A 10,093-nucleotide genomic window follows, 5' to 3' on the forward strand; every position below is an offset into this window, starting at 1 on the left:
TAATCAATACAAAAAAGATGTTATAGTAAGTAAATTGAATCTCTTGAAGTGAAAAATTCCCTAGAAATTCTTCTAGTCTAATTTCTCACATTGAGAGAATCACAGTAAATCCAAAGATGTTCAATTCAGAGTATCTAGGAAGGCCTGTGTAAACAATGTTGGCATTAAACATTTGTAATAGCTGACTTTTTGTAAATAACTAAGTGAATAATCCATCATAGTTAATTAGGAGTTGAATGAAAATGAACTTGACATTGAAACTGATTCAAATAACTTCTAGTGGATAATTCACTAAACAAAGTATAGGTTTAGTTATTGTTAAAAGTTCATTTCTCAGGTGAAAATTGATTAAAATCCAAATCCATGATCTAAGTCTGGATGCTAATAATAATGATAGTAATTAGAAACACTTACATTTGCATACAGAATTGTTCATGACCACATAAATAATTCATCTAAATCCATATTCAAACAAAATTTTTTAAAACTTTTATGTAAATGTCCAGTATCAACACCTCTGGTAGCCTGTCATCTCCATGATAAGAGTACCCTACAACTATTTGGATCACTTCCTGGGACCATATTGCTGCTTACTTTCCACATCATACATTCCAAGAAGAGCCATTTACATTGCTACACTGATTTCAAGTGTAATACAATATAATTCAGTGGTTGATAGAGCAGCTCTCATTAATTTTATTTTCTTTTTATTATCTTGAGATTTTTTTAAAAAGTTAAATCAATTTTCTCAGCTGTCAATTATGACTCCTCATAATTAAATTAAAATCCTCACATTGCTACTGCCTTCAAATACATTGATAAACCAAATCCCACTCCTTTCCTACTCTGCTTCTTTTAACTCTAAAAACATGCTCTTTGACAGTCACAAAGATATTTTCAACATTTAATCTTTCTACTGTTGAATTTCCAAAATAAATATTAATAAGTAATATATTGTAAATATCAAATTGTAATACTAAACTGCACACATATGGCATCTACTTCCAGCACCTGTGGTGAGCATTCCTTTTGTTGCAATCACCACAATCTCTAGACAGAGTGCATAGAATGGTCTAGTCCTATAGCAACACATTTGTCACTCAGTGATAGCTAACTATTATTAAGCTTACAATGTTAAACTATAGCATAAAAAGATCTGCACATCTATTCGGCTTATTTTTAAATGAGGCAAAAAATTATAGAAATGTTAAGTACTTCTTCCAAGTGTCAAGCATTAAAATGAAGATGGAATTTAGGAAATCATATTCTAGCTCTGGGCTTTAAGGATTACTTGGCTTACCAATTACCTTGGCAAAGATGGAAAAATGTACATTATGAATCAACACAGCTCAATAAAAGCAGTATCTTCCAAAAATATTTCCATGAGTCTTCTCTCACCTGTTGAAATCCTTTTGAAATTTCAACCTGATAGTGTCCAGTATCTGTCCAAATCTTTCAATGGCTTCCAGTGTCACTCAGAAATGGTGTATCATTGTACACTGATCTTCACAGACCTCTGCAGTTTGGCTCTTGTCACACTGACTTCTCCTCCTATGGCTTTCCTCCTCTTTTTCAACAATCTTACATCCACTCTGAACTTCACGATGTTCCTTAAATATTATAGGTATTGGTTACCTTTTTATTGCTCTCCTTTCTGTCAGAAATGCTCTTTCTTTCAAAACTGTCATAAACTGAATAAACTTTTCTCCTCCCCCACATCTTTGTTCAAATATTACGGTTCAAATATTACCTTTGCCATGATTCTAAGTAAGCATCCTATTTAAAATTGCAAGCTTCTCCCATACCATTTCCTGGCATTTCCAATACCTTCTTTCTGCTTCATTTGTAACATTTATCCTCATTTAATATTCATTTTTTATTACTCATACTTTTCTTCTAAATTGGAAGAGCCATGAAGGTGGGTTGATGCTTTATTTTTTTGTAAGGAAGTTTGTTTTATGTGTAACAAATGCCTGAGGCACATAGAATCAATAAACACTTGTTGAATGAGTAATAAAGATCCCTGCCTCATTCACTACACATACTTTGATTTCTTTGAATACAATTAAAAGCTTAATTGTCATGTTGATTGGTTTGGGGGACATCTAGGGTATTAGTGGAAGCAACGTCTGGGTGAGTCATGAAGGTGTGACCATGGCTGGTTTCTGGCTTTTTCCTCTCTGGTGCTGTTTCCCTGACTGCTTCCTGGCTACGGTGAGGTGAGCAGCTTTTCTCTGCCAAGCCACTCAACCATGATGTTTCTGCCTTGGAGCCAGATGACCATGAACTGAATCTCCAGAAATCATGAGCCAAATTAAACCCCACTCTTTTAAGTATGGTTGTCAGATTTTTTAATCTCAGTAATAAAAAGCTGACTAATGCAAAGGCCAATCCCACTCTCTTACAAAAATTTGTATAACTTAATTTTAATTTTTTGCAGATTTATTTCCACACTTCTGGTATAATTTTTGATACTACTAACATCAATGTGCTTAAATATTTTCTATGATATGAGTTCATTAATAATTTTTAAGATTAGTTTCTTTCTATAATATACCATAGCACTTCTTTTTCCACCATGATAATAGATGTCTGTTACTTTTTTTTTTTTTTAGTACCGGGGATTGAACTCGGGTCCTTGCACTTGCGTAGCAGGCGGCGAAACCACTGAGCTAAATCCCCAGCCCAAGATGTCTGTTACTTTTATTGGTCACCCAGCTACTAAAACTTTTCTTATAATTGGATTAATTATCCAGAATAAAATTTGAATAGTTCAAAAAATGGCACTATCGGACTCTCTCGCAGTGAAGACATGGGTATGTAATCTAGATTTTGCAATTAGAAGTCTTTATTGCAGACTTCGAAAGTGAAATAGCAACAAAGAGACAAGTGTCACAACAATTCTGCTCCATAATGAGAAGCAGAGGTGGCAAAAGCAGCAACTACAAGCAGTTCTTTACGGCAGTCATCCTCACAGATGTAGTGCTGAGCTGGTGAGGTGGAGACTATAAGTGGGAGAGTCCAGATACAGGGGCAGCACCTCTGGTGTGTCACCACCAATCTCTGACTGATGCTGGTCAAGCCTTGTTCTCTGGACTTCCCGAAAATATCTGAAATGACTTCATGCCATTTTAATTAATTGTTCTTATTTGTCTTTTCTTTAAATCAGCTAGAGTAAGTTTCTACTTCTTGCTCCTAAAAATATGATTTGATTTACTAATAACTATGTATAAGAAGAACATAATTATTAGCATTTAGCAGTAATTGACTCATGCCTGTGTACAAAATCATTTGTAACTATATTGGTACTACCCTCAACACTAGAAATATGTTCTAGCTATTGATTATAATTTTATTAATTATTTAATAGTTAAGCATAACCCTTTACAATTAATAAAGCAAAGCAATGCATAAAAGATGTCATGTATAATTATCAGTCCTATTGTGGTGAGCAAATACAATTGTGTAGCAAGTACAGTCTTGATAGAAATTTCAAAAACAGATTTAATGAATAATAAAAATTTAATGTCTCAAAATATGATGACTCAATACTAGACAACTGGATATTATCAAGCCTTTAAAATAACAGACAGACTACCTAAGAAAATCTACTTGATTAATATATAAGCTTTTCCTTATAATATTTCATATGAAAACAGAGAAAATATTTTAATATCAATTGAATTGAAAGGATGAGCCATTTTCTTTTATTGTAACTTTGTGTAGTAAGAGTCAGTACTCAGCACTATTAAACGTGTCATACAGATCTTTTTTAATTTCTGACATTGTATAGTTCAATCTATTCTCTACAGCCATTTTTTCAAGAAAGTTAAATAATAGATATGAGTTATACATAAAGGTACAGTATAGAGGTAGATAAGAATGGAAATATAGGAACAAACATTGACATCAAATATTTATCTATATGCAGTTAAATTTCTTTCACTAGTGTTAAGATTATCATTGCTATGGAAAAAAAAAAACAGTACCTATGCAAAAACATGTAGGGAGTGGTGAATAAATAATTTTGAGGGGTTTCCCAGGGACTTTCACTGTGAGACCATTCTTATTATCAAAATACGAATAGCATTCCTCACAGATTGAGAGAAAACAATCCAAAAATTCAAATGGAACCAAAAGAGATGAGAATAGCAAAAGCAATTCTGTGCAGTAATAGAAAGACAGGAGGTATCACAGTCCCAGATTTGAAGTTATATTAAAAAGCTACAGTGATAAAAACAAAATAATACTGGTACAAAAGTAGACATGCGGATTAATGGAACACAATAGAGGAAGTAGAAACAATACCAAATACGTTCTGCTATTTGGTCTTCAACAAAAGTTCCAAAAACATACTCAAGAGGAAAGAGAGCTTCTTTAATAAATGATCCCGAGAAAATTGAATATTCACATGAAGAATACTGACTCTTGATGTATATATATCTCACCATGTACTAAACTAAAATCAAAATTGAACAAAGATCTAAAGGTTAAAATAGAAACACTTAATTTGCTGAAAGATAAAATGGATACAACTCTTGAAGACATTGGCATAGGAGAGGATTTTCTGAACAAAACCCAAATGCCACAAGAAATAATACTGAGAATCAACAAATGGCATCATTTCAAATTAAAAATCTTCTTCACAACAAAGAAAACAATCAACAGAGTGAAGAGACAACCTAAAGAATGAGAAAAAAATTTTACCAACTATTCCTTGGACAGAAGATAGCACCTAGAATATATAAAGAACTCAAAAATTTTTGACCCCTGCAAAATGAAACATATAATGAAAAAATGAATAGACACTTCTCAGAAGACCTACAGATGGTCAATAAATACATGAAAGAAAATGTTCAGCACTGCTAGCCATTAGAGAAATGCAAATTCAAACAACACTGAAATTCCATCTTGCCCCAGAAAGAACGACTATCATCAAGAAATCAAATAACAATAAATGCTAGCAAGGCTGCTGGGAAAACAGGACCTCTACTACATTGTTGGTGGGAATGTAAACTAGTACAAGCACTATGGAGATCAATATGGAGATTTCTCAAAAAACTAAATATAGAAATTCCATTTGACTCAGCTATTCCCCTTCTACCTATTTTCCTGAAAGAGTTAAAGTCATCACATTACAGAGATATATATGCTTACCAATGTTTATAGTAGAACAATCTTGGAAACAGCTATTGTGCCCAACAAATGAATGGATAAAGAAAATGTGGTATTTATACACAATGGACTATGGTACTGCTCTGCCATAAAGAAGGATAAATTTATGGTATTTACAGGTAAATTGATGCACCTTGAGAGCAGAATGTTAAGTGAAATAAATCAGACACACAAGTTCAAATATTGCATGGTATATTACAATGGTTACTAGAGTCAAATGTAGAAGACTCCAAACCTCTGTCTGTGCCCTGGAGACCCAAATGATCCAATCAAGGTCTAGGAGCCCATGCAGTGTCCCATACAAGTCCCTATCAAGAATCTGCACTAGAAAGATCCAAGGGCCAGTGGTGGAAGCTAGAAAGTCTGTGCAGTGGGGTGAAGGATCTATGCCAGTAGGTTGAGAGATCTGCCCTAGAAGCCAGGAGATGATGTCCAAGATGAAGTCTAGGATTGAAAGTCTTTGAAAGGAAGACAGCAACCAAAGCTCCTTTGAAGAAAAACTACCAAAAGCAGCTTCTTCAGGAAAATCAGCAGCTTGCAATCTTCATCTCTAGTTCTCCTTTCATGCCATTATGGCAACAATCCTTAAATGGGTCTTCCATGCCCAGAACCATGCTGAATCAGTTCAACTGGGCATTCTTAACTCAAAGTGAGCATTAATTATTCCACCACATATGATTTCTCTTATATGAGAAATCCAAAATATAAGTAAAGAGCAAAACAAATGATAGATAACAGAAAGTAGGGAGATCTTTTTCAAATGGGAGAGGTAGGGAAGGCAGAGGCAGAGAAAGGATGAAAATAGGGAATTGAAGAAAAAAACTTAAATAGAACTTCTGCAAATGGCAAAGGGGGACAAGTGTTGGTGGGAGCAAGGTGGGATGGATGGGAAGGAGACAAAAAAAGAATTAAGATGTGTTATACACATGTACAAACTCCCCATCATAAATATAATCTTTATGTACTGCAAACATATAACAAAAAAAGAAAAAAATCTTTTTTGTGATTCACTTTGTGGCCAAAAAAAGGACATCTTCAAATAGTTATATTTCTTTTGTTTTTTTGTCAACCTCTAAATGCTAAAATTTTGTACGTATTTTTCATCTGTTAGTTGAGGGGAAACATTTATATAAAATACAGATGCTGCTTAACTGTTGTTCTGATTAATTTTGCTTTCCTACATCAGTCTGCACCTTATTATTAATCTGTTTTACCAAAGCATACTCTGATAATTTTCTCATGTTGTGTCAAGCCTCTATGTCATGAAGACAACCTAATCAGGTATAAGATTGAATCTCATATAATTTCAATTTTCAAGTAAAATTGGTCTCTGAACAAAGAAATAAAGCTATAAATTACACTATTGAATTTCATAGAATTATACACAAAAACAACATTTTACTGACAGAACACAGTCTTCAGATGTAAGTAAAGACTACTGTAATGTGGCTTATTTCATGAGTTAGAGGCCTTTATAAAATGATACAGTGTAAATTTATAGCTTGTTCAAGGATGATAAAATAATCTTCTAGTAAAAATTGTAGTATGCATATAATTTGGTGACATTACAATCCACCAGCTTAGCATGATTTTTACTTACAGTTGGTCTTTTGCATGTCCCTCTGGCCTAGATCTCTCTCATTGCAAAGCAGTGCATCCAATTCTCTTTGGATATATTTTGCAGCTAGGATGGGAATCAAAGTACCTGATTGGAACTATCTCAACATGTAGCCTATGATGTGGTTACATGTATAATACATGTAAGACATGTTACAAATATATTTTTCATGAGAAAATTAAGTCCTCTAAAACAAGTTGTATAAATCACCTGTTAGCGCTCATCAAAGATTGTTATCCTCAAAGAATAATTCAAGAACTTTAAAATACTGTGAAATGTTTTCATTGAAATAAATCATAGGATCAGTCTTTTGAAAGGTGATGTCTTTCAGAAAACATTAGCTTACATACTCTGGAAAAAAAACAGTCTAAGAATAGATTTTTTATTATTTTGGGGGGAATCTTCTGCATTCAATATATAGTGACTGAGGAAAACATTTTATTACTCATTCTTTAGTAGAGAAACAGTTACAGGTTTCAGTTTTTCACTGATAATGAATACATTTTTATGCTCAAAATTAGCCTGATAGATAATCAAGTATTAAAAATTACTCAAACAGATTTCTTATAATAATTAAGGAATTTATTGACAAGTCAACAGAATTGAACTGTTCATTTTTAGAAATTACAAAGTAATTTTATTTATGTAAGACCAATATATTTTATTGGAGACAAGATCTAAACTCATATTAAAACCATTTTATTTCTTCACTATCTAAATATTTTATGAGCCCAAAAATACATCATGTTGCATGCTTTCTGTTAATTTAATTTTTAAAAAATTTATAAATATGTATGTACCTTTTCCCTCTTTCTGAAGGTACAGATATGATCTCAAAATATGATGAGTGTTTAAATTTAAAATACTATTGGCCATCAATCCCTTCTCAAAATACTTCCCCTTGCCTCAAAGCACTTACCTCTTCTTTCCTCTCACTTTTTGAAGCAGTTCTGGAAGTTCTCTTTCCTGAGTGTCTTTAGTTGCACTCTAGCTGCCTGTGTGTCCTGAACTGATTCAAAACATTTACCTCTCATGTTTATTTTGAACCTAGGCAAGAACCAGAAGTCTCATGGTGAAGAGCCAAGTAATAAGTTGGATGAGGACACATCATGATATTTTTACTAGTCTGTCTCTCCACTGGATGGCACTCAGCATCAGTGTTCACTATATTTTTGATCACATCTCATAAACACTTTTAATGTTTTTATATACCTGAGATGAGTGAAACAATTAGATTAAGCAAATTAACTTATCCATCACCTGATATACTTATCTTGTTTTGCATGTAAGCTCTTCATTATGAAGATGAAGTGTCTGGTGATTTCAAACCAGAACTTGATGAAGAATCAGAAGATGAAGTGAAAGAGGAGCAGGAAGAAAGACAACATCTCCTGAACCTGTGCAAGAAAATGCTAATAGTGGTTACTAAAAAGCTCATCCCATGACTAGCGGCATAGAAGAGCCTTTGGAAGAATTCTCTCATGAACCTGAACCTAAAGCCAAATCTGAAACAAACACTGAAGAGGTAAAACCACAAATGGAGGAGAAGAACTTAGAAGAACTGGAGAAGTCTACTATTCCTCCCCCCACAGAGCCTGTTTCTTTGCCCCAAGAGCCACCAAAGCCAAGAGTTGAAGATTAGCCAGAAGTTCAGTCTCAGCCACCACGTTTGTGTGAACAATGCCCTAGAGATTGGCCTGGTTTCCCTCCTAGAGGACCAAGACCAGACAGAGATACGGAACAGAATGACTCTGACAACAATAGAATAATTTGCTACCAAGACAGTCATAAACTTTTTGTTGGTAACTTGCCACATGATATTGATGAAAATGAATGAAAGAGTTCTTTATAAGTTTTGGAAAAGTTGTAGAACTTTGCATCAATATCAAGGGATTGAGGGAAACCTTCCAAATTTTGGTTTTGTGGTTTTTAATGACTCTGAACCAGTTCAGAGAATCTTAATTGCAAAACCAATTATGTTAGGGGGAGAAGTATGTTTAAATGTAAAAGATTAAAAAAAAAAGCGAGAGCTACAAGAAAGTGAGAAACCAGAGGTGGTGGTGATGATTGCAGAGATATCAGGCACAATGAGCCGGGCCTTGTGGGCAGTGGGATGATGCATAACCAAGATGGAAGAGGGCCTCCTCCAAGAGGTGGCATGACATAGAAACTGGGCTCCAGAAGAGGCGCTGGGCACATGGAAGGCTGCTTCACAGGACAATGGTGCTGAAGCCACTGCAGGCCAAGTGTCTGCAGTGGTGTACTCTTTATGGTGTTTGCATTCTTGTTTTTTTTTTTTTTTTTTTGGCATTGGAATGTGACACAGCCTTTTTGATCATTATTTTTTTACTTAAAAATCATCTTTGGTTTTCAGTTAAATTGAGGTTGACATTATTTCCCCAATTTCACAACAGGATTCATATTGATAATTTATAAAGTTAGACTTGGTGAATTAGGCTGAGAGATTACCATACCTTAAGCTACAACAAAATGAACTAAAAAGGACATGTCCTATGAATTCAGGTCCTTTGAGTAAAAAAAAAAAAATGCTCTGCTGCACATTTTAAGTGTTACTGTTTCTGCCTATTAATATTGGAAACACAAATAGTGCAATTGGAGAATCTTGCCTTTTTTCTTAGCTCCCTCCAAAAATACAAACCAACAAACTTGTGAACTCATCAAAAAAAAAAAAAAAAAAAAATGGGTGTCTGAAATGAATAGACTCTTCTCAGATGAAGAAATACAATTGCCAAAAAAAATACATGAAAAAATGTTCAAGGTCACCGGTCATTTGAGAAATTTAAATTAAAACAACACTGCAATTCTCTACCATCAAAAAATCAACCCATAACAAGTGCTGGTGAGGCTGTAGGGAGAAAGGAGCCCTTCTCCATTGTATGTGAGATTGTAAAGTGATATAACCACCATGGAAATCAGTATAGAGATTACTCAAAAAACTAAAAAGAGAAATTTCTTTTGACCCCTCTATTCCCCTTCTTTGTATCTTCCAAAAAGGATTAAAGACATCATATCACAGGGTTGTATGCATACCCATATTTATAGTAGTGCAATTCATAGTAGCTAAATCTTGGAAACAGCCTATATGCCTAACAATAGATGACTGGGTAAATAAGAGGTGGCATTTACACACAATGGAGTACAACTCTGACATAAAGAGCTTGAGTTGTTTATAGAAAAATGATTGCACCTTAAAAACCATAATATTAGTTGTAGTGACTCAGACACACAAACTTAAATATCACACGGTTTCTCTTAGATGAAAAACTCTCTCTCTCTCTC

General features: G+C 34.0%; 1 pseudogene; it reads left to right on the forward strand.

Annotated features, from left to right (window-relative positions):
- The first annotated feature begins 2,812 nt into the window (after nt 1-2,812).
- LOC101725463 (ras GTPase-activating protein-binding protein 2 pseudogene) lies at nt 2,813-9,023 on the forward strand (annotated as a pseudogene).
- Nucleotides 9,024-10,093: the final 1,070 nt, after the last annotated feature.

Source organism: Heterocephalus glaber, unplaced genomic scaffold (genome assembly GCF_053883595.1).
Source record: "Heterocephalus glaber isolate CG9 unplaced genomic scaffold, H.glaber_assembly_v1.0 deba00000122, whole genome shotgun sequence".
In the NCBI taxonomy this organism is placed as follows: Eukaryota; Metazoa; Chordata; class Mammalia; order Rodentia; family Bathyergidae; genus Heterocephalus; species Heterocephalus glaber.